Raw genomic sequence first — 23,653 nt, 5'->3', positions numbered from 1 at the left:
TGGTGGTTTTTTGGGCACAGCCACGTGGTGGTGCTTTGTGTTTGACCGGGGTTAGCCTTCCTTTAACCCCCCCGCTTGTCACGCACGGTTGTAAGACGGGGGGGGGCAACTAGCCCTTTGCTGATTGAGTTGTTACTACGGTTATTCGTATCAGACACATCAGGCGATCGTTGCACCCTACAATAGGTACTCTAGGCCGCGGTCCTCCACTACACACATCTCCAGATAGGACGGCCCCTTCCCCCCCCTCCAATTCCTGGAGCAATAGGGGTCCGCGAGCTCCCACGTCATTTGGTAGGAGGATTTCGTAGAGTCTTGGGGTAGGTCACAGGCTGCTTCCTCTCGCTGTGTTTGTTCTGCTAGGTGTGGTCGGGCCAAGTGACGGAGGAGAGCAACCATCGCGTGGTATATCTGGGCAGGAAGGAACAGGCAAGATTGTAGCATAGGCAGATAGTGGTACTTATCGGGGACTGGATGGTGGTCTCAATGGCATGCCGCCATGCTGGGGACCATGTACCTAGGTCACGTGCATCAGGCAGTGACAGGTGAACTGGGACCATGTGTACTAGAATATACAGGAGTGGTTCCCACCACGGTCGGTCAGATGGGAAGTTGTCATCTTGATTCTCACTGGATACCCTCACTCCATCACGCCTATTGTAAGCTGAGGATGCCTGTTGACGCTGTTAGACCTGCTATTAGTTAGTACACCCACTGTTGTGCCTTGGCCCGGTTTGTCTCGCATCAGGGCCAGTTTGGGGGTACCGGCGAGTTGTTTGCTCCACGGCTGAAGCGGGCGCTGCTAGAACAGGGCAAGATTGATGAGGCCAGGAAGCATGCCAAAGGTCTTTTCGGCACTGGCAGAATGGTGCAGGCTGCGAAGTAGTGCCATTACAGAACATGGATTTGTCAACATTCAGCTAGGAATGATTAGCAGCAGGAAGGTATTAAACCATGGTGAGCAATTGGTTTTGGGTTCGTGCTCAACAGGAGCAAGGGATTTGCTTTCTGTCCCATCAGGGTCAGGGACCGTCTATAGCACCAGGTACTGTAATGCTGACATCTTCACCCTGGGCTGGGGGGTCAATGCCTTCCAACTTTACAGCCAGACTCATAGCAGGCAAAGGCATACTTGCGATGGTGCAATAGGCACTCAGCAGTCGAGTTAGATGGGTCATCATACCCCGGTATGACGCAGTGATGAAACCTAGGTTGTGGCTACACACGACCAGGCACTCGAGGGCAGCTGGGGCGGGGGTGTGTCAGTGCCAAGAGGGTGCGGGTTGCCTGAGTAGGGCTGCCGGCTTGGCGGGAGCACTACTCGGATCGCCACAAGGGCACGTTTGTTTCATAGAAAGTTGAATTGTTACTTTTATGGCATGGTGCCAGTTGCTTTAGTTATGCGCATGTTTCTTGGCAGCGTCAGAAACATTCAGAACTCAATGCTGGTGGTTAGCTTGTTGTCAGGCTGTTCAGAGGTATTTTAGCTCGGCATGGCCAAGCATGGATTATAGGCCGGTGGTCTGCCCTGGGATTCGTGTTAACAGGCAGGTGAGGCAGCAGAACTTGGAGGGGCTTGGGTTTGGCCTCGGGGTTCTAGGGCGGAGCCTGGTTGCTCACTTAGTAGCACGCCCTTGAGTTAGACGAAACAGGTACCTTGATGCGAGCATCAGTACCGGGTAACTTCTCCCCCCTCCAGCACTGGCTGGCAGCTATGCAGGTGGCCTTCCAACAGGGCCATGGTCCATATGATTAAGGGAAGCACCAGGGTAACACTTTGGGCTACAATCTGCAGGAGAACAATTTGGCTTTCCCAGTATTCAAATAGAGAAGCATTTTACACGTGGTTCTCCTCTGTGGTCACTCTGTCCTGTCTCTCCCTGGTATAATAGCAGAATTTTGGGAGGGCAAGGCTTCACTTTGGGTGGTGACTGATGGAATACGATGGGCGTACTCCAACGGAGTGAAAGAGGAAGGAAGGTAGGCTTGTCAACCCTCACCTCCTCCCGCAAGGGCTCTGCCAGGCAGGAGTGGGCGGAGCCTGGTTGCTCACTTAGTAGCCCGTCCTTGAGTTCGACGAAACAGGTACCATGGATGCGAGTATCGGTACCGGGTAACGTATCCTGCCCTCCAGCACTGGCTGGCAGCTATGCAGGTTGTGGAAGTGGCCTTCCTCGGGGGCGATATGTCCACATGATTGAGGGAAACCCCAGGGTAATGCTTTTGGGCTACCAATTAGCAGGAGAACAATTGGCGTACCCAGTATCCAAGATAGTGAAGAATTTTACACGTTGGTCCTCCTCTGTTGTCACTCAGTCCTGTCTCTCCCTGGTATACTAGCAAAAGTTTGGGAGGGCAAGGCTTCTCATTTGGTGGTGACTCTTGGAATGCGATGGACATACTCCAACTGAGTGAAGGAGGAGGTAAGGCGGGGAACGCTCATGGCAGAGGCCAGTGAGTAACCTGCAAACCACCCGGTCTGATCCTAATGCGACCCGGCTACATCCTTCGACGTTTCCACGTTAGCCGCACCGCGTGCTCTTGAGCAACAACATCCTTTGGCTTCGGTTACAAATGTTAAGATTGCTAAATGAGTTAATCTACCCATTTCCGCAATCCGCCTGGGGGTTTACAGTTTCAGTAACACAGCTCAGTGGGTTCAAGCGCCTGGCACGGCCTGCCGGCCACAATTAAATTAAGGTAGCTCAGATGGTAGGCGCAGCTGACGTAGAGTTCTGGGTATGTGACGCACTTTGCTCGGCTTCGTGTCTGAGCTGCAGTGCTGTAAACACTGGTTAGCCATTTGAGTCTTTCATCTCCCCGAGGGCGCTTAGAGCATCTCTGGTCCCAACACCCGTGAGTTACAGCGCTATGGAACCGAGAAAACCAGTGCTACCAACTGCTACTTAAGAAACGAGTTATTTTAATTATAAACAAGAGATACATGACGAATGGCGCACAAATGGAAAAGGCGCGCAAATAACAGACCCACAAGAGTTCGAGTGCACAGAAGAGGTGAGCAAACAAACCACAAACTGCAGAAGCGAGGCACAGCGGACCGCACAGAGAACGGAAATGAAACCCACGGTAGAGCAAGAGACAAGAGGCAAAGCAAGCACAAATAGAAACTACAGACTAACAAAGAGATAACTGCAAATGTCAAGTCAACCAACCGAGCTGTTTTGCTCAGATTCGAACATGTGTCTGCCGGTTACACACTGATGAAAACAGCACGCAAACTAACCAACTAAATTTGCTGTCTTCCCTGTGTTCTGCAATTTATTTACAAATATTCGCTGGTACTAAAGAGGTGCGGATGCCGGTGGCTTACACCCGCACACAAAACACATGCACGCACACCTGCATGTTAGCTCACTGAGTTACCTTACTTGGAAAGGACCCTGGTTCCAGCCTGGGTCGCCCCTAAATCGGATTGACAGGGACAGCGCCCTGGGCAGAAAGAGAAGTTGGTGTTTGTTGTGGGGGCGGGTGTCCTCGTGGTGTGAGGGCAGGAGGTGTGAAGATGGTAGGAGGGCAGCTGGTTGATGGGGGGGGGGGGGCTAACAATTACGTTAAAGGCTGATTAATAAGCCTTTAACGCGACCCCATTGAGGCCAAGTGGGATGGAAGAGATGCTGTTTGCATAACAGTAAGTCAGGCAGCTAGCTCTCTGGTGCGCCCCTTGGAATATTGGCGCCCTGGGCGTCGGCACAGCTCATCCATGCTCTAGGCCGGCTCTACGCAGAACTATGGGGGTTATACACATATAGCACGGCACGGTACAAGCAGCGCTGTGCAACAGCAACTACACCAATCCAGCGCGCTATTATATCAGGATTGGCACCCTTGACCCGCAGACTCCAACCGGATCTCCGTCGCTTGCGCATTTAACAGCTGGAATGTCAGACAACAGCCAGAACCAACCGCAAAGCAGACAAGTTGCAGAAAAAATCAGTTGAGGTGTTGGAGCCTGGAAGTTCATCATTGTACAAGGTAAGTCGAAACTACTGTTGCCAGACGTTTGAGCACTGCTGGTTTAAAGACCGGTCCGGCTGCATTTTTCAAAGAGCACGTGGAACAAGTTGGCAGCGACGGGCACCCGGAGACGAGACAGCAATCAAATACCCACAGAAGCCACCCAATCTGTTCCAAACTGACCTTCACTGCTCCCAGCGCCTCCACTCCCAGCGCCTGCCGCATCCCTCGCAGTGTGCGGCGTGACGGGTGCTGCAAGAGGCGGACACAGTCACCTGAACCCGCTCCCAGAAGGAAAACATTGACTCAGGGCGGAGGGAGCTGCCCATCTGGACCGCACAGGGTGCGGCCGCCGCGAGCCGCTACGTCACACCGCCTACTATGCCAATATCTGTGATCTTGCGCAACCGTGCCTCTGGGTCTGAGTTAGTTACTGCACCAGAATGTCTCAGAGGGGTAAGGCGCCTGCTGCAGAAATGCAGGGTTGACTTGCATTGCAGGGGATCAGTTTCATAGTTCAAGGTTTAACGCACCTGCTGCTGAATTATTTGCCTAACCACCGGTTTACATGCACACTAATGGTTGGTTATCGTCGGATTAAATGTCGCGAGAACACGCCTCTTCCAGCCCCAGACTTCCCATGACAAATCGCTATTTTCAGGTGCTGTTTCCATTTGTACAGCGAGCAGTCAACCTGGCTGCGGTATGGCTTCGTAGTCAGGGCCGGCTTTAGCGCTGGTGGCGCCGGGTGCGACAATCCATGTTGCCCCCCCCCCCCCCGCCCCCCAATGACCACCCCCGCCACTGATTCCCTCACGATCACACTTTAACAGCGCCCCTCAGGTCTCCACAACCACTCTCTCGCTCTGTTGCATTTAATTAGTGTTATAGCGCCACTCATACCAGCGTAGAGCACTTTACACCGCACGCACATTACACAGAGACAATCAATCTTATGTATGTAAATCAGTGTATAGGAAATGTTACACGAGACAGAGGACTACAAGGTGTAAGAGTCACATGTCATCCATACTTGTCGGCAGGATAGTTTAAGAGTGCTGGATCTCGAAAAGCACAAACTCAGAACTGAAAACGCAACACCAGGGTTGGGAGTTCCCTTTAATAATCAGCATTGATTTCTAGTCATACGAACCCTTTTTCCAACATTAGGATAATGAAAGACTGGGGAAAAAATCATAATGCTCTAATCTATACCTTGCAGTTTGCATGCAGCACTTTGATGACAGTTAATAGCCCACTGGTCTATGTTAGTATTATAACATATACACTGCAAGAAGCAAAGGAAGTCTGACAAAAGCAGTACCCGGCTGACCTGTGTACATTATATGAACTGTGATCTGCATGGTACAAGTTCTTTGCAGCAGGCACGTTAACCCACTGCGCTTACCTTACCATGAGCCAAAACTTCCACTAGACAACCTCAGGTTTCTCTCCCGGATTGGTGTTATCTTGACTTTTTATTGTTGCCTGAAAATTGCTGAAGGTCAGGAACGTTGCAGCAGGTGCTTTTAACCCCATAATATACTTCAAACACGACGCCCCCACCCCAAATCAGCGCCCGGTGTGGTCGCACCCCCCAGAGCTTGCCCTGTTCGTAATACTGTGGGCTGGCACCGGTTGTCTCAGTATGCGATACAAGGGTTTCCATCAGATATTGAAGTTTGAGGAATCCTGTGAAAATATATGCCGGATATTCCAATACTTTGTAGCCAAATTGAAACAAGCAGGCAAAGCCAATAGGCTTCGGCTTGAAAATGTAGAGCTATTAGCTTTGTCAGTGATTTTTGTAACTGACATGTGAACCCACATTTCAAGATGCGTGGCCAGCAATTCTGGAATGGGTTTCTTACTGAAGAAAACCCATTCCATGAAGGCCGCCAATGTGCTTACATGCATCAATTTCAAATCATTTGCATTGGTAAGATAAAACCAAACCGCACCAGAAAAGTATAATAAAACTAACATTATAATTATAAAAGTTCCTCAGTAAGCTGTGCAAACTGTGTTCTAGGCTTGTGGGGTCAGCAAATTAGTTTTAAGGCTTAAAAATGGTAGATTGGTTATGAGTTCGGACCCTAGAGAGGTAAGAGACTATTAACCAACTACAAATTTGACGAATCTCCAGTTCAATATGGGGTCATCGATGCTTAGGCAAGCAATAATGGCCTGTCTGAAAATTCTAATCCCTCTGACCCTAAGTGCTATTCTGTGTAGGCTTCTTCTGAGATTGGTTAGATCTGGACAGAGGTGGAGAAGGTCCTCTCTCGATGAACCCCACAAACGACAAGCACTGCCGTCTTTCGCTTGCCATCATGGTCACACTACCAAGGATGGAAAGACCCCAAGCCAGAGGGCAGGGCCGTCTTAACAGCATTAAAGGTGCCCGGGTAAAGCAGTCCACTGGTCCCTGCCTACACAACCACTCACAGGAACAAAAATGTTTAACGGAAAATTCATGTTAAATTCTGGTCTGCATGGGACCCCTATGCCTATGGGACCCCCGGGAAACTGTCCAGCGTGCCCATGCGTTAAGACGGCACTGCCGGAAGGTCAAAAACTTCTGCTTCTTGAAAGCGGAGTATGCTTGACTGAACTATGTGACTGGTTTGAGCTGCTTATAGTCATTCACTAGCATCCACCTGTGAGATCTGTTTTGTCAGAATTAATTTGTCCGCGATCAAGGATTTTTCCTTCACATGCTTATTTATAACCCTTTTAAAGATCACGTAGGGCAGTGACTGGTCCCACAGAGCATTCACTTGCAGTGTTGCAATGGAACTTTTCCAGAAAGGACTTGAAGTATGAGGCAAGGAGGCTAGTTAATGTAGAGATGAGGTTTCACCGGAGAGCCTCAGCCTGTAGCAGCGCTTCAGTCAGTCAATCAAACAACTTTATTCAGTCAATCGACCATAAAAGCACAAAGTAACAATGGCATCAGGTTCAAAGCATCTTATGGCAATAAAAGCTACAACACCGCAATCACAGAATTACTATACTCTCCCGTTACAAGATACAGAGAATAAAAAGTCATGACCAATGAAAAAAAGAAATTTTCATAAAAGTCATCATAAAAGAAGCTATCACCAGGTATACTTCGATATTAAAATACTAACATGACTCAAATTACACTGCATATTCTCTTCTCATTTTCAATGCTTGTGTGATAAAATGTAAAATTGACTAACACATGGCCGGAGACTCAAGGCGCTGAATGAAAAGTAAGCCTCCGGATGATTATTAAAAGATCTCCCACTTTATATGGGTCGGAGAAACCATTACTTAAAAGCAGAATATAGAGAGCAAAATAGCATAAAATGTAGTGGCGCCTTATGAAGGCACTCTACCTCTCAAATGCTTGCCATACGAGGCCACACTCTAGGCGGATCTGTGCCGGAGACGCATACTTCAGCGTGTTAAAGACTCGTTTCTAGGCCTTGATAAGTAAAGAGTCCAGGGAGGCCGAATCACAGCCTAGAAGCCCCTCACTACTCTAAGTAATTGTTGAAAGGAGTTTTAATGCCATGATGGGTAGGAGTGGCTGGGGGCTTTCAGGTTATTTGAAAGGGTGTAGAAAGCTGCAATAAACGCGTTACCTGTTTTCATTTGTAACTGCCTTTGTGGTAAGAAGGAACCTTTCTCTATCAAAAGGAGAAGGGGGACCTGGGAGCCATTAATGGTCCAGTGTCCATGCTCCCCAGGATCACATCAAAACAAATAGAGGACACTGTTCCAAGGACTGGATGCAAAATAGTCATCCATATGCCTTCAAAAATAGGAGAAAAAGGGACAGGGGTTCTAGGCGAGGTGGTCCCATCAATCAAGGGAAAGAACATATCTTGCCTCTTGTTGCCCTCACACACCCCTAGAGGGGTCATGCTTCATCATCGGGCAATTGCTCCTCGTTGGGACCGGCGCTACAATACCCAACGGGTCCCCCGAAGGGTCGCTTTATGGGAGATCTTTTGAGACATGCCGGATGGTGCATGAGGGTGTGTGGGTCCTATATGAGGGTAACACAAAATGTGCATGCAGTCTTCCCCGTTTACGCATGCGCATTGCGGGCCAGCTTGCAAGCATGTGCTTTTTCCATTAGTACTATGGAACGCCCCGGAAGGAAGGTTTGCCCAGACACCGACACGCATAAGTATTTAAAAGCCACCGTCCCGCTGCCACGAGTGTTGTACCGGCTGGCAAAAACTGAAGCGCCGGTCCCAAAGACGAGCAATTGCCCGATGATGAAGCATGACACCACTAGGGGCGTGTGAGGGCAACAAGAGGCAAGATATGTTCTTTCCTTTGATTGATGGGACCACCCCGCCTAGAACCTCTGTCCCCTTTTCTCCTATTTTTGACGGCATATGGATGACTATTTGCATCCAGCCCTTGGAACAGTGTCCTCTATTTGTTTTGAAGAAGGAACCTTTGTCATCTATCAAGCCACCCAGGTATTTGTATGTGTCCACTTTGTCAAGAGGTTACTTGTTCAGCAACCACATCGCTCTTCTCCTTGTGCGCCCTGTGATGGACATGACTTTGGTCTTGTTTCTATTAATTTCCACTGTGTCTTCACTAGCTTACTTAGATAATGCATCTATCAATGGCTGTAGGCCAACGTTTTTAGGTCTCGCCTGACCCAGCGCATGCGCTGGTCTGGCGAGACTTATTAAGAGGGCTCCAAAAAGTGCTACCCAGCCAGCCTAGAGCTACAGTGCATGTGTGCGGGCGTGCGCCCCGCGCTTGACCGCAAATACTTTCACTTTTGCAGCCGCTTTGATGTTTGATCGCGATCACTTTCGCGGCGGCACGGCCGCTTGGCATAGCCAATAGGTCTCGCTTTTGGGACCTTATAAGTATTTAGTTATGAAACTGTTGCATGGCTAAACACTTATAAGGTCCCAAAGGCGAGACCTATTGGCTATGCCAATGCTTGTTGGAACTGCAGCGGAAGACGTACGTTGTCTGCATGCAGAAGGTGGTTGAAATTGAAGGGACCCAGGCGTGAAGAATGGCTATTTGTCGAGTCAAGTACCACCGTCAGATCTGATAGAAAGATTGAAATGATCCGGTGCAGGCACACACCCTTGTTTGAGGTCCTAATTAGTCAGAGTTTTCCTGGACAGGCGGGACCTGTTAACTATTTTTATCCTGGTCCAGGTGTTTGTGTAAAGCATTTAGATTCCTCTCAGCGGGGGCGATGGTAAGCCGCAGTTTGCGAGCTTTATCCACAGTTTGGCTCGATCTACACAATAAAAAGTCAATTCAAAGTCGAAACATAGGTGAAGTAGAGTTTTTTTCTTTTTCTGTTTATCCACGATGAGTGCTAGAGCCAAGATGTTTGTTAGGGTACCAGTTCCTTTCAAGAACCCTGTTTGATTAGGGGGCACAATGTTATTTGTATCGGACCATGCTGTTCGGTCAGCCACCAAGATGAGGCAAAGTATTTGACCTCAATATCCAGCAGAGCTATTAGACGGTCGTTTTGTGGCTTGGATTCAATCACCAGCGTTACATATCGGATTTATCATAGATCCGTTCCACACATCCAGCAATGTCCCTGTGGCGAGTGCATGGGTGAATAGCGAAGTGAATTTTCTGGCCCAAAATGGGAGATTTTCTTTAAATATTGCAGACAGGATCCCATTTGGCATCCACTTGCATCATGATAAATGCACACATGTGCAGTGTGACAAAAGAGTGAAAGTGCGTTGTGATGCACTACAGCCACTTTTAATTTACGGTTCTAACATGGCGGTCACCCATTTAGAACAGTAAATTGAAATATTAAAACAAGCATTTGCAATGCAATAGGTCTCGCATTTATACGAGTTTGAGCTATTGGCATTGTAAATGACAATGCTTTTTATTTAATTTTTTTTTTTTTAAAACATAAATAAAAGGCACTGTCATTTACAATGCCAATAGCTCAAACTCGTATAAATGCGAGACCTATTGCATTGCAAATGCTTGTTTATGTCTGCCTACCTCAATTTTCTCCCTTTCTCTCCATGTCAATATAAAGGCCTCTCCCCGTTTCTGCCACTGTTAGTCTGGCCATTAACCAGCTACCAATACCACTGCAGCACCTGGACCAGGTCAGGGAAATGAGTGGTTATCAAACTCCTACGGTACTACTATCTAAAGTACCTGGATAGCAAATGCCACACTTCAGGAGAGGACTCTATTGCTTTACCACTAGGAAATTATTATATTCTACGTGTTCACATAGAGCAGACACCCGATGTTTTCACTGGGGGTGGGGCTGCAGGGGATGAGCTTGCTCCGATGAGAGGGCTGGTCTGGGCAGGAACCTGGCCCCCGATACTGTCCCTACTCGGAGTGCTACAGGTTCACATGAAAGGGGCTTACATGACAATGTAAACAATCGTTGGCCTCCCTTGAGACGCACACCGAGTGTGATAAAACTTTCATTAACATGAAAGAGTGCCGCGCGAGACCACACATGGACGAAAGGGCGGGGCTAACCTGGTGGGTGTGCGGTCAGTGGTGGGCCAGGAAGGATAAAATGCGGAGGCGACCTAATGTGAAAGACAGTGGGGATACAGTCAAAACAGGCCAGACCAAACTACTGCGGTTGTAAAAATAAAAAAAAAAGTAACTTGTTTGGGGATCAGAGATCAAGGGGCGTCGATAGCTGCCCTTCAAGAGAAGCTCATTCTGTGTGGAGGGCTGGAGGTCCCCCGCAGCGACTGCCAGCAGCGAGAAGGGGGCGGGAAGGGGTAGAATCGGCTGCGTGAAGGAGGGGGTGGCAGCGGAATTCAGAGGAGGGGAGTGAGTGGGTGGGTGGGTGTGAAGAGAAGAGGAGCGAAGGGGAGTGGAGGGGTGGGGGTGCTGCAGAGGAGGAGGCCGGGGTGTGAGTGACAGTGGGAGCAGGCTGGGCTCCCCCGGGGCCGCTGCTCGGGCCTTGTTCGGTGCCGGGGGAAGGCTGCCGGCGACTGAAAGGCCTGTCACTAACTCACTGGGAATTCCTGATCCGGCAGGCCATGAAATGTCTCCGCATAATTATTCCCGTCCGAGCCTATTAGAAGTCATCAGCAAAGAAAGAAATGTAATTAGCGAACAAGGAGCGCAACTCAGAAGTGGCTGAGGGAAGAAACATAGAAGGTGGAGGCTGGGACGGGTCGCCTTTCAGATTAAAGAGGGGGTCGTTAGCATGATTAATATCCGCGTTCGGGGATCACTCTGTGGCGCGGGGCTTCAGGGTGCAGCCACAGACTGGCAGGGTGGGGAGATAAGGGCCTGCTCGGTGAACGTTGAAATGTGGAGTTGCGAGACTCGCACATCATGGGCTCGGAGACATTAACATTGGAAAGGAAATCCATCATCAGAGAATGTTGAAATATTGAGCTCAGAGGCTCACCCAGCATGGGCTCGGGGACATTAACCATGGAAAATAAGTCCATCACCAGGCAACGTTGTAATGTTGAGCTGTGTGGGAGTTAGCGAGTGTAAGAGAGGGAGAGGTTGGAGTTAAGTTTGGGAATGAAGAGGTCCGTAACTGCGGCAAGCCATGCTTTAACATATTTTGCTAACAGCTATTTGAAGTAGTGCTCTAAAAATCGGCATGACTTCAATTAGGCTCCGGGAAGCGGGGTCCTGTTTACATTCTTTGGAACACTACAGAGTGTGATAAAAGAGAGGATAAGGGAGGGGGTAGGGGAGAGAGGCAATGCAGGCTGGCAAATGGTGAGCACTTTTCGCGGGCGGCCGTGCAGCCGCGAAAGTGAAAGAAAACGAATGCTTTCAGGCTGCCAAATGGTGCGCGCGCCCGGAGCACATGCACTGTAGTTGGCGGCCTGAAATGCACTCGTTTCCACTTCCAAAAGTGCCTAATATAAGTCTCGCCAGAACAGCGTTAAAGCGCTGTCTCAGGCGAGACCTAAAAAGGAAAAAGAAGCGCGCACAAAGTGAAAAAAAAGGGTGCATATAGCTGAGCATCTCTGCACAGCTATCACACCCTCGTATAAAAAAATAAATATATATAGCAGGTCTTGACAAAGCTAATAGATCTGGCTTTAATGTTCCAAAGCATGTGAACACAGGCATTCACAGATGCTGTGTAAATGCGCTGCAAACACAATTGTGGTTTATCACACACTGCTTTGCCAAAACTGAGGATAATGGAGGAAAGGGGACGGATACTGGGAGCGCGCCAACCTCAAAATGCTATTTTGCCCAGAGTGCTAAATAGCCTTGCACTAATCTTGAAGTAGAATCGCAAAAAAACAGCAACTTTGATCCTTCCCGACCTCTCTGCAGCCTTCTACCCTGTACCCCACCACACACTGATCAAACGACTCCACCACATCTGCATTCAAGGGGATGCGCTCAGATGGATCCCCTGCTTCCTCACAGGAAGAACCAAGAGGATCCACCTCCCATCTTTTACCTCTGAACCCAAGGAGATCACCTGCGGTGTCCCCCAGGGCTCATCTCTCAGCCCCATGCTCTTTAACGCATATAAGACCCCGCTAGCCAACATCGTCAGATCCCACGTTCACAACTTAATTTTCTACGCAGACAACACCCAGCTGCTCATCCTCTCACTCACTGATGAGCCCACCACCACCAGAACCAACTTCCACTGAGTCATGACAAACACCGCCGACTGAATGAAGAACAACTGCCTGCAGCTGAAGACAGGCAAGATGGAAGTACTGATCTTTGGCAACAGCAGCAACACATGGAACAACTCCTGTGGCCGTCAGACCTAGGACCCGCACCCACTCCCTCCAACCAAGCCTGAAACCTCGAAATCATCATTGACAACGAGCACACCATTAAATCACAGATCAACGCCGTCTTCTCCACCTGCTTCTTCAATCTGCGCATACTATGTAAGATCTTCAAGTGGCTACCCCTACACACGAGATGCACCGTTACATAAGCCCTCACCAGCTGACTGGACTATGGCAATGTCCTCTACGTAGGAATCGCTGCACACTTTCTACAGACACTTCAGACCATACAGGATGTCAGATTCATCCTCGGCCTTCCCCGACGAACTCACATCACATCCCACCCCAGGAAACTCCATTGGCTCCCTGTACAGAAGAGATGCCAATTCAAGCTGCTGCCCAAGGCTGGACCAGTGTCTCCTGCTTGTTTATGGCTCGCTCATGGTAGCCTCTGTGCTGCTAGCGTACAAGAGGTGGAGGGGCAATCGTAAATGCCCTTGCCCCAAGGACTACTCTTGAACTAGGACAGAAGGAGCCAGCCAGGGTGGGAGATGGTACGTGAGCTAAGCTGGATGCTCTATGGGGTGGTCACAGCAGTTAGGCCCAGAGAGGTGTGGGTGACTTAGGGTCAAGGTGTCGCCTCTTGTTGCAGTTTAATTCACTATTAACTTTGAAAATGCCCATCTCCAGAAGAGAGTGGGCAGCAGCTCTCCCCAGCAGCTGTGCATAAAGAGTTGGCTGCTTGTAAACCCCTGTGTAGGTTTCTAAAGTGCTGTGTATGTCAGACTGACTGAGCCTGTATTGAACATCACCGCAAATTCTCCTCTGCTTCCGCCCTAATACAACGCCTTGAGCGAACTGAAAGACAATTCAGTTGCTATGTACACTCTAGACTAGATATGTGTATGTTTGCAATATAGACGGAGGAAACATTGTAGTCAGGGGAGTTCTTTTTACAGCGCATATCCTGAACTGATGTATTTCAAGGCGGTCTTACATCTGATAGTAAAGGAAATAGAGGCGCAGTGGAGCAAGGTAATTTCATTGGATCACAAAATTTGGTCCCATATGGAAGTCAGGATTCCTCACAAGCTTACGTTTCCTGGTTGCGCAGTTCAGCTAATAGGTAGGTATTTCTTTATCCTGTTTTACATCAAAGATTATGGCTTTGTCTTTCTTTTAGGAGCTACATAAGTATCCTGTATTTTATTTTAATTGCATTTTTATAGCGCTTACAATCTGTCTAGATATGCTGAAGTGCTTTGTCAAATGCTGCTGACTGCACTACAGAGGCCAAACACAATTGGCATGCCCCCACCCACAAAAAGTTCAATATCAAAATGTCTACACCACAGAAGCCCCCTTAAGGCCTCCAACCCTTGTTCCCAAACACCAGTGTCTGACGTGTGCCCCTACTTCGGCTGTTCAAGCAGCACATGGTGTATAATCCTTCCTTCACAGCCATGTCGACTTTGATCTGTTGTTGAAAGTACAGATTCGCACGGGAGTGGGCGTCTTGCCCCACTGCTCACACACACTTCAATGGAAGGGAAGGGCAACAACAGTTCTCAAATGTGTTCGAATCTATCCAAGTTTTTTCTTTAAACAGGGCATATAAAAATGTGCACATCTGATGTTCGAACAGAGATGTTGTTCTGGCTCTTGGAAACAGCCCAATTGTGAAGTGTGCTTGAAACGTAAATGAAGCACAAAGGACCCTGGGATAGCAGAAACATCTGTTGATCCTTATAAATAATGGAATTTATTCTATCCGGTAATGTGCTTTATCTAGAAACTTGCCCACGTTTTAAGACATACATTGATTTCTCCTCCCTGCATATGTTGATGCTGAACGTAATTTCTGACTTCATGGCCTGTATACGCCTCCCTGGTTACCGGTATAGCCTATCACTTTTTATGTGAAACTCTTGGAAATCTTAGTATGGTTTAATGTTTGCTATCTAAAAAGTAAACAAATCAATACAATGGTAGCTGCTGGATGTGGTGCATGTTTAACACACAGCGGTACATCGTGTACTTTAGCAATCTGAAGCCATCCACGCGCCCATGGTGCCCACCCCAGTCACTGGGCACAGCATGTTAGACAATAAATGGAAGAAAACTTAGTTATAGGATGAAATCAGACTAACAGTGTTCATCAGCACTGCTACTCCAGTGCTTAGATTCACACACACACACACATCAATGATCATGTATCACACTGTAGTTGAAGTACAAAGACCCATGCACAATTGCACCAGTGTACCTCTGGCCTACACACCTTACATATAGAAGTAGCTCTGCAGAAGGACCTCAAGTCTGTGGTAACACTTCATTTCGCAGTGCTTAAACCCATTTGTGGCTCTGCCAGGAATATGCCACGTTACAATGCATGCAATACATCGCATGCCATTACAACGCGGTCATTACAACGACCACGTTGTTACATCGCATACCATTACAACGCAAGTCGTTACAATGACTTGCTGTAGGAGGGGTGCTGGATTTTGGAATAGTATAATTTACTATTCCAACTCCAGTCTGTGCAACAGTAGGGAATGTGTTGGATTTTGAATCCAACACCTTCTGCCCCCGACAGCAAGTCATTATAACGACTTGTGTTGTAATGGTTTGGGATGTAACAAGGCGGTAGTTGTAAAGACCGCGTTGTAATGGCATCCGATGTATCGCATGCATTGTAAACGATGTTTCCCCTCTGCTAGTGCTCATGAGTACTAGTCAGTAGCATTCAATGATTTTCTCGATTTTGGCCTCATACACAGTGTGCCTAATTAATCTGTATCCTGCAACAGTACCTGCTGTTGCAATGAATAGACACACACTTAACTCTGCTGATGTCACTCAATCCTGCAGCAGCATCTATTGTTTCAGTGCCAACACCCACACACTGTTAGTTAGCTGGCAGCTCATCAACAGAATGACACTAAGCAATCAACAGCCAATTAAATAACAATCTCTGATGTTTACCTGGCTGTCTAACAAAAACATCTTAAAACCTATGTAGCTCTGCGGCACTCCAAATAACATCTATTTACTGCCACTGGTCATGCTGATGACAGTAAACAAAAGCACATATTTATTATGCTGCAGCTCATTTTCAGGCTTCGCGTAGATAGCGCAAGTGCTGTCTCAGCGAGACATGTTGTGTCCATCCAGTGGGCTTACAACCTGCCCATAGCTTACCATCGGTTACAGTCATGGCCCTGCACTCTTTGCCACTATACTCTACTTCGCACCGCTCTACTTTATGCCACAGCACTCTACGCCACTTTACTCTGCATCACTCTACTCCATGCCAATGCACTTGTTCTGCTTGGGTTTTCGGATCAGATAGAACCCGCTCATCAGAGCCTCTCTAACCCAGCCAGAACGTTACCCTCTCCCTAGGGCCTATTCACAACAAGTAACCACCGATATATATATATACCACCTAAGGACAGGGAATTCCTAATATATATATATATATATCTATATATATATATCTAGACCTCTTATAATATAAGTGGCGGCCTCGCGATCCCAGACGGACCCAGGACTTCCTACCCAGACGGCAGCCTCAGCCTCGCGGTCCCAGACGGACCCAGGACTTCCTACCCAGACGGCAGCCTCAGCCTCGCGGTCCCAGACGGACCCAGGACTTCCTACCCAGACGGCAGCCTCAGCCTCGCGGTCTCAGACGGACCCAGGACTTCCTACCCAGACGGCAGCCTCAGCCTCACGGTCCCAGACGGACCCAGGACTTCCTACCCAGACGGCAGCCTCAGCCTCGCGGTCCCAGATGGACCCAGGACTTCCTACCCAGACGGCAGCCTCAGCCTCGCGGTCCCAGACGGACCCAGGGCTTCCTACCCAGACGGCAGCCTCAGCCTCGCGGTCCCAGACGGACCCAGGACTTCCTACCCAGACGGCAGCCTCAGTCTCGCGGTCCCAGACGGACCCAGGACTTCCTACCCAGACGGCAGCCTCAGCACAAGTTCATCCTATGATTACCATAACATACAGCAGGGGAATCAGTTTTACTATTTACCAGATCACACAAGAACTGCCAGTTTGAGCACAACCTGTTCTCTGGTTCGAGGGGTTCCTCTCTCCCTTATTCAGCTACCACTTACCTGATCAGGGTTAACATCTGTTCATGTCAAGTCACAGCTGACTAGAAGAATAGGCTACCCTCTTGTACAAGAACACGCAGCACATGTTGATTCACTACAAACTGGATACTTTATTATTTATTATATACGCAATCACACAACATTACTGTGTAACACATAACCTGCAAAGAAAAGTGAAAGATTAGGTTGTACACTCTAATAAGAAAGGGGTCGACATCACCTTAGTCGTGTGTAGCCTGCACTCAATGGTCATCTAGGTTCCCTTCTCGTCTGTGCCTCGGCTCGTCTGGAGATCACACCTCCGTAGCTCCCTTCTCCGAGTCACTGGGACCTCTTCCTCATCGGCTACTCTCTCCTCTCTGGCAATTCTGCTAGAAGAGTATCTGTCTCTCGGTTTTTCTCCGCCTTCAAGTTTGTCATCTGTCTTCCCTGGAATAAGTAGTAGCTTTACTGCTAACGGCTAGATGCCGCCTACGGACTGAAGTAAGTGCCTCGTAACTGCCTCAGACTTTTACTAATATAGAGGTGCATTTCCTCATGGAAAATTCCGGCCCGTAACCTGCCGCCCACCAAATTCTTGTACCTCCCCGTGCCAAGGACACTTTCCCAGCCGGCCGGCCTGATGTAGCGTCTTCGGCATGAAGAAAAATACAATCCTTCGATAAGGGCCGGTCTGAACCGGTTCTCTCCAAGCGAATAACACCTCATAACTAAAACATCCCCTTTAACCTAGAAGCATCTCAAGCTGCCGGAGCAGAAAGAAAGATGGAGTCTCTCCCGTTTGAGGCCTACCAGGCCTGAATTCAGCACGGCTCCATGAAATACCCTCACTACAGGGCAGGTTATCCCTAATACTAACGAATCTATCCCCTAGGATATGTGTGCAAGCCCTAATCTATGGGGAATAACACAGGATCATGTCGAAGTGCCTAGTAAATAGACTTCATTCACTACTCTAACCCTTAGGCTTGAATGGTAAAGAGACTGAAGTCACCCTAATCACCCATCAACACAATAGGGCCGGGAAAATCGAACAGTACATTTCACCCTTGACTTCAGTCTATTATACATTCATTAAACAGAACTAACATCTGTGGAAGAATAATATGAAACAAAGCTAACTGATCTATGTCTAGTACCAAATGTGCAAAATTGAAGTAGTGAAGGAATACACTGAATAAAGCAACAAATAGAAATCAAAACAGCAATGGTAATTAGAATACCTCCTAATATTCGACGTAACAGATACAAGTCAGGTAACCAATTAAAGAGCCAGTCAAACCAGCCCTGGTCAATGTGTTTTCTAACTTCCTCCGTCAAGTCATGTAGCCTGTCAATGTGAGCGCGAATAGATTGTGTATGATCAGACAAGTTAAAACAACAAAGACCCTCAAAATCGGAACAGTCGTGTCCATGTTTAAGCAAAAGATAATCAATGGCCGCTCGATTTTGCAAGATGGCTCTCCGTTCACCCTGGGCGTCTAACAGCATGTCAGACAGGACTGTAGAAGTATGATTAATGGATTTTACCATCCAGCAGGCCATTTTCTCAATAGATTTAGCATTATAAACCGCCAAAGCAGGAACACCAATAATTGAAATAGCCAGGCTAAGGTATTCAGACTTGGAATATAAATGCAAAGATGAGTCACAATCCTCCTGTAACATCACTGTATCTCGAATCACACGAGAATTGGCATTCGGATGTGACGAGAACATCAGTAAGCTGAGTCTCGTAATGGCACAGGGGCCACCAGAAATATTTGCGGGGACATATGGCCAGGAAGTATTACCACATGAGAAAAGCCATCCGGCAGGTAGCAACATCGTGTGATAATGACTAGGGGTAACTACCAAACTCTTGCAAGTCATATTGTTCTGGACCGAAGCACATGTTTTCGGTGTCCTTTGAAAGCACAAAGTTCGCTCATGAAGGGTGAAGGAAGTAGCACCTTTCAGTTTCAGACGCAGACATTCAGAAATTGCACTAGGATTACACGTAAGGAAAAAACACATATCTCCTTGTGTGATATTATAGGTAACTATTTGGGACTGGACGGGGGGTATCTGGTCTGGTAGTTCAGTACATAAGGGGCAATACGCATGGGTGGCAAAATCGCCCAGAAGAACATTGGGGCGAGCCTTTGAAATGTTGAAAATATTAGTTAAGGTTTCCAGCGAAGCAGGGACAGCAACCAGACAGGTCGCTAAGATGTCGTGTACAGATCTCATCGGCGTCAAACAAAAGTGAGGGGCATCGGTCACCCTTTTCACCAATAGGGTCCAAAAGTTCGATGACGAATCCCACGCAGCGAGGGAACGCGACACTCGGGTGCGTAGCTCATCCGGGGTTGACGGGATTCCTCCTCTCTCGTCGAACCAACCCGAAAATAGTCCGGCGACGACACATCCTGCAGCAACAATCCAAAGAATGATCTGAAAGAGAATCAAATACAGGCATTAATCATTCTCGTAAGTAACATTTGTCAGCCGGGACCGCTTCCCAGCTATCTTTCCCTGGTCTCATAACTAAAATGGTGTTATCATGACCGGTGGCGATAACCTCTGCCTGTTCAGGGGGAGTCTTAGGTGACTGCACCCAAACCCTGGCCCCAGGGTTATCTGTGGAGCCAAAACCTTTCTGGCCTCGTACAGTTAGCAAAGTTGGGGCAGTGCCTTTTACCATCCCACCACTGAAGACAGGCATTATGAGTAATTGAGCCACTCGGTCAGTTCGATGGATCAGCAAGTCAGCCTCACTGCTATTCAGCAGGAGCACCTTAATCTCTCCCTGATAATCACTGTCAATGACCCCTCCAAGTACCTGAATGCCTTTTACAGCCAGTCCCGATCTAGGGGCGATTAATCCAAAATTCCCGGGTGGTATATGAACACCAACACCAGTCGCGATGATGACCCGATCTTTACCTTTTATAACGGTGTCATCCATGGCATGCAAGTCTAAACCTGCCGACCCTGGGGTCGCTCTACATGGAGCCAAAGCTCCGGGAGTAATCTCCCAGTACATCACAGTCTCTCTGATTTCATTTGGCTGAGCATTAACATTCGGAGGGAACAAACGCATAAGTGGAGATTCAGCATTTAGAAAAGGACGATTATTCAAAATTAATAGCGCTTGGGACAAAAAGTCTCGCCAATTCTTATATTTGTCATCAGTTAATTTACGCAGCTGCCCCTTCAGTAGACCATTCAATCTCTCCACAAGACCCGAGGCCTGTGGATAGTATGGGACATGAAACACCCAGTCAATATTGTTTTCCACACAGAATTCCTGTACCAATCTTCCACGAAAATGGGATGCATTATCAGATTGAATTTGGAATGGCACACCATAATACATGATAATCAATTCCAATGTTTTAATGGTATTCAATTGGGTAGCTTGCTTACAGGGAAGGGCTACCAACAGGCCACTGTATGTATCAACAATAGTGCAAACATATTGACAATTCCTACTCATGGGAAGTGGACCGATGTAATCAATTTGCCAAATTTGAGCAGGCAGTTTCCCGCGATGTAAATGACCTTTAACAATTTGGGGTACTTTGCGCTGTCTGATGTGTTGACAAATGGGACAATGTAAAATAACATTCTTGATCAAATCTAGGGGAATATAAATTCCTCGATCAGCAGCCCACCTGCTAGTGGCTTTCTCTCCAAAATGTCCTGCCTTCTGGTGGGCCCATTTCGCCAATCCCGCAATATCAGAATCTTGCCTGTCCACCACTGCCTCAGCAATTTTAGATTTCTCATCTGCAATGTTATGAAAAAATTTGTCAAGAGAATCTATAGGGGTGTGAGCATCCACATGGAAGATTGTAACAGTACTCTGTGGGAGCATCTCCCAAATCTCCTGCCATAATTCTTTTCCCCACAACTGTTTTGAATGCAATTCCCAATTATGGGAATGCCAAGTCGGTAACCAAACTGCCAGTCCATTGGCAGTAGACCAAGAGTCGGTGAAAATATGACATGTGCCAGGTAATTCTTGTTTCAGGACTTGATAAACAGCATACAGTTCAGCAAATTGACTGCTCTTACCTTCACCAGTTGTGCTCAGCAGTTTTTGCGTGATCGGATTATAGGACACCGCTTTCCAGTGCCGTTTCGTCCCTATGAACCTTGCTGAACCATCCGTAAACCAGACATGGTTCCTGTCCTCCGCGGACAAATCATCAAAAGGTCTACCCCACTTGACAGGAGACTCCTGTACTAAAGGTACGGAACATACACTCTCAGTCTCAGTCGATGGCGCTCGCGCCACCTGCTCATGTAAAGATGCAACTCCTTTTTGTCCCACACGTGCCCTGTCTTGTATATACCATTTCCATTTAATCACACTCGCCTCTTGAGCATGTCCAATTCGGTGAGTTTTCGGCGAACTCATAACCCACTGCATGATAGGAATTTCAGGTCGCAAAACTATATCATGACCCAAAGTCAGTTGCTCGGTATCCACCAGAGCCCAATAACATGCAAGTAACTGTTTCTCAAAAGGTGTATAACGCTCACCAGCATCAGGTAACTTTTTGGTCCAGAAACCCAACGGCACTCTACTCCTGCCTTGCTTCTGCCACAAACTCCAATTCGCATAAAGGCCCTGTACAGACACATTCAAATCTACCTCACCATCACGTACGGGCCATAAATCCAAAGCATGTTGAATTGCCTCTTTTGCTAGGTTGAACGCATCTTGCTGTGGTTTATCCCAATCAAATGCATTCTTTTTACGAGTGACACGGTACAAGGGGGCCAATATTTGACTCAAATGAGGAATATGCTGACGCCAAAAACCAAATAAACCAATGAAGCTTTGGGCTTCTTTCCTATTCCTTGGAACTGCAAAATCAAGAATTTTCTGTTTAACCTGAGGGATCACTTCACGGTGCCCTTCATGCCAATTAATACCCAAAAATTTTACAGCCTGGGACGGGCCTTGTAGTTTATCCGGATTGATTTCCCAACCTTTCTCACGCAGGCACCCAATGACTCTGTCCAATTGGGTCTGAACTTCCTCTTGTGTTTCGCCTTGGATCAAAACATCATCAATATAATGACACATCTGAACTTGCGGATGAACCGGTATCTCAGCCAAATGCTCTGCCACCAGCCGGTGACATATCGTAGGGCTATGCACATAGCCCTGAGGAAGACTTCTAAACGTCATCTGACGCCCATTTCACGTAAAACTGAACTGTTCCTGACACTCAGGGGCAATCGGAATCGAAAAGAAAGCATTAGCAATATCAATGGACGCATACCATGTACCTGGATGTTTTTGGATTCTTTCAAGTAGAGTAATGACATCCGGTACTGCAACGGTCAAAGAGGGTGTGTGTTTGTTCAATTCTCGATAATCAACAGTCATACGCCAAGAATTATCACTCTTACGTACAGGCCAAACAGGATTATTCCAAGCAGAAGTAACTGGGGCTATAACACCTGCATCCACCAACTCCTGAATAGTGGTACTAATCTCCTCATGACCACCTGGAATACGATACTGCTTCTGACAAACCACTTTTGTAGCCTGAGGAACTTTTATGGGGGGCATTCGTAAACGACCAACACGTATAGGCCTGGACGATATATAATGCGTAGTTCCAAATTGGTAACATCCATCATCTAAATGCAAAGTCATTCCTTTCAAAATATCAATTCCAATTATGAATTCTAAGAGTGGCACCACTAGTACAGAGTATTCTTTTCTAGGGATTCTACCTATTCTCATTTCAAGTAAGGTTTGAACTGCGGGAGTTTCCTTTCCACCTAATCCGGTAATTGTAAAAGGCTGACCTTTAAACTTCTTTGATTTTCCATGAATAAGAGTGGCCTCCGCTCCTGTATCTACCAATGCTCGGGCCCTTTGGATATTACGATGTCTCCAATAAATTTCAATATCTACATAGGGTCTATTATCTCTGTGAGCCCATCTGTGTACTGGAGCTTGACCTATTTCCTAGTCATGTTTACTGCATTCTGTGTACCAGGATAAATCAGGATAAAGACTCTCACGTTTCTTAGGTATCGATACCTCCTGTTCATATCCATTCCCAGTACGAAATGGATTCGTGTCTTCTGCAGTACACTGCTGGTTTCGATCGGCCAAATTATGACGATCCTCTCTCCTCCTCAACTCAGGGGATTGATCCCTATCATCTCTACGTCTGCTGTAAATATAATCATTTTTTCCCCTCTCTCTTTCCTCTTCTCTCTCTCTCTCTCTCTCTCGACGGGGGGACATATCACGTACATAACGTCGGTCATCACGACGAACAGAGCGCCCACGGCGGTCGTCATCACCGCTACCGTCAGAACCACCACGGTCACACTCAGTCATCCGAACACGCCGAGCACCCTCCTTCCGATCCAAGCCACGTTTGCGAAACAACTCCCACAAACGAGCAGTAGTCTCACCGTCAATGTCCTCCCTCCGCACACCATCGGCCAGAAGACCAGAAAAGATATCACGTCTAGTAAGTTTATTGTCACCAGGAGTACGAGTGTCAGGCCGGGACTGACGTTCAGGTTTAAACCACTCACCTAACTCACAGAGTTGGCGTACCGATTCCAGTACCGTAGATAACACGTTACCAGTTTGATTAATCAATAAAGTCATCATGACCTGCTTATAAGCAACAGGGGAAGAACGAATAATACGATTCCGCACAGAAGATGTCAACGAACCATCAAGCAACCTGTCAGCCGTACCCAGAAAAATTGCCGTTTTCATCACCTCCTCTTTGAGACGTTGTGCAGCGTCGCGCAAAGTATACCATGGTTTGTCAGTCACAGGCCAATCAGACT

The 23,653-nt window shown here is 47.6% G+C and overlaps 1 protein-coding gene across 2 annotated transcripts in view; it reads right to left on the bottom strand.

The window, feature by feature from the left end:
• Nucleotides 1-23,653, bottom strand: part of SYTL1 (synaptotagmin like 1) — a 329,086-nt gene that overhangs the window by 202,145 nt on the left and 103,288 nt on the right. The window contains exon 1 of one of the 2 annotated variants that reach the window (XM_085645621.1): nt 4,159-4,292. The exons of the other annotated variant lie outside the window; for it this stretch is intronic. The gene's annotated coding sequence lies outside the window, so the exon portion shown is untranslated. Of the gene's footprint in view, nt 1-4,158; nt 4,293-23,653 lie in introns of those variants that run through there. 2 annotated transcript variants of the gene reach the window in all.

The sequence above is a fragment of the Triturus cristatus genome, chromosome 3_1 (assembly GCF_964204655.1).
Source record: "Triturus cristatus chromosome 3_1, aTriCri1.1, whole genome shotgun sequence".
NCBI lineage: Eukaryota > Metazoa > Chordata > Amphibia > Caudata > Salamandridae > Triturus > Triturus cristatus.
The sequence above is the reverse complement of the archived record's forward strand: the minus strand, read 5'-3'. Positions and strand labels throughout refer to the sequence as shown.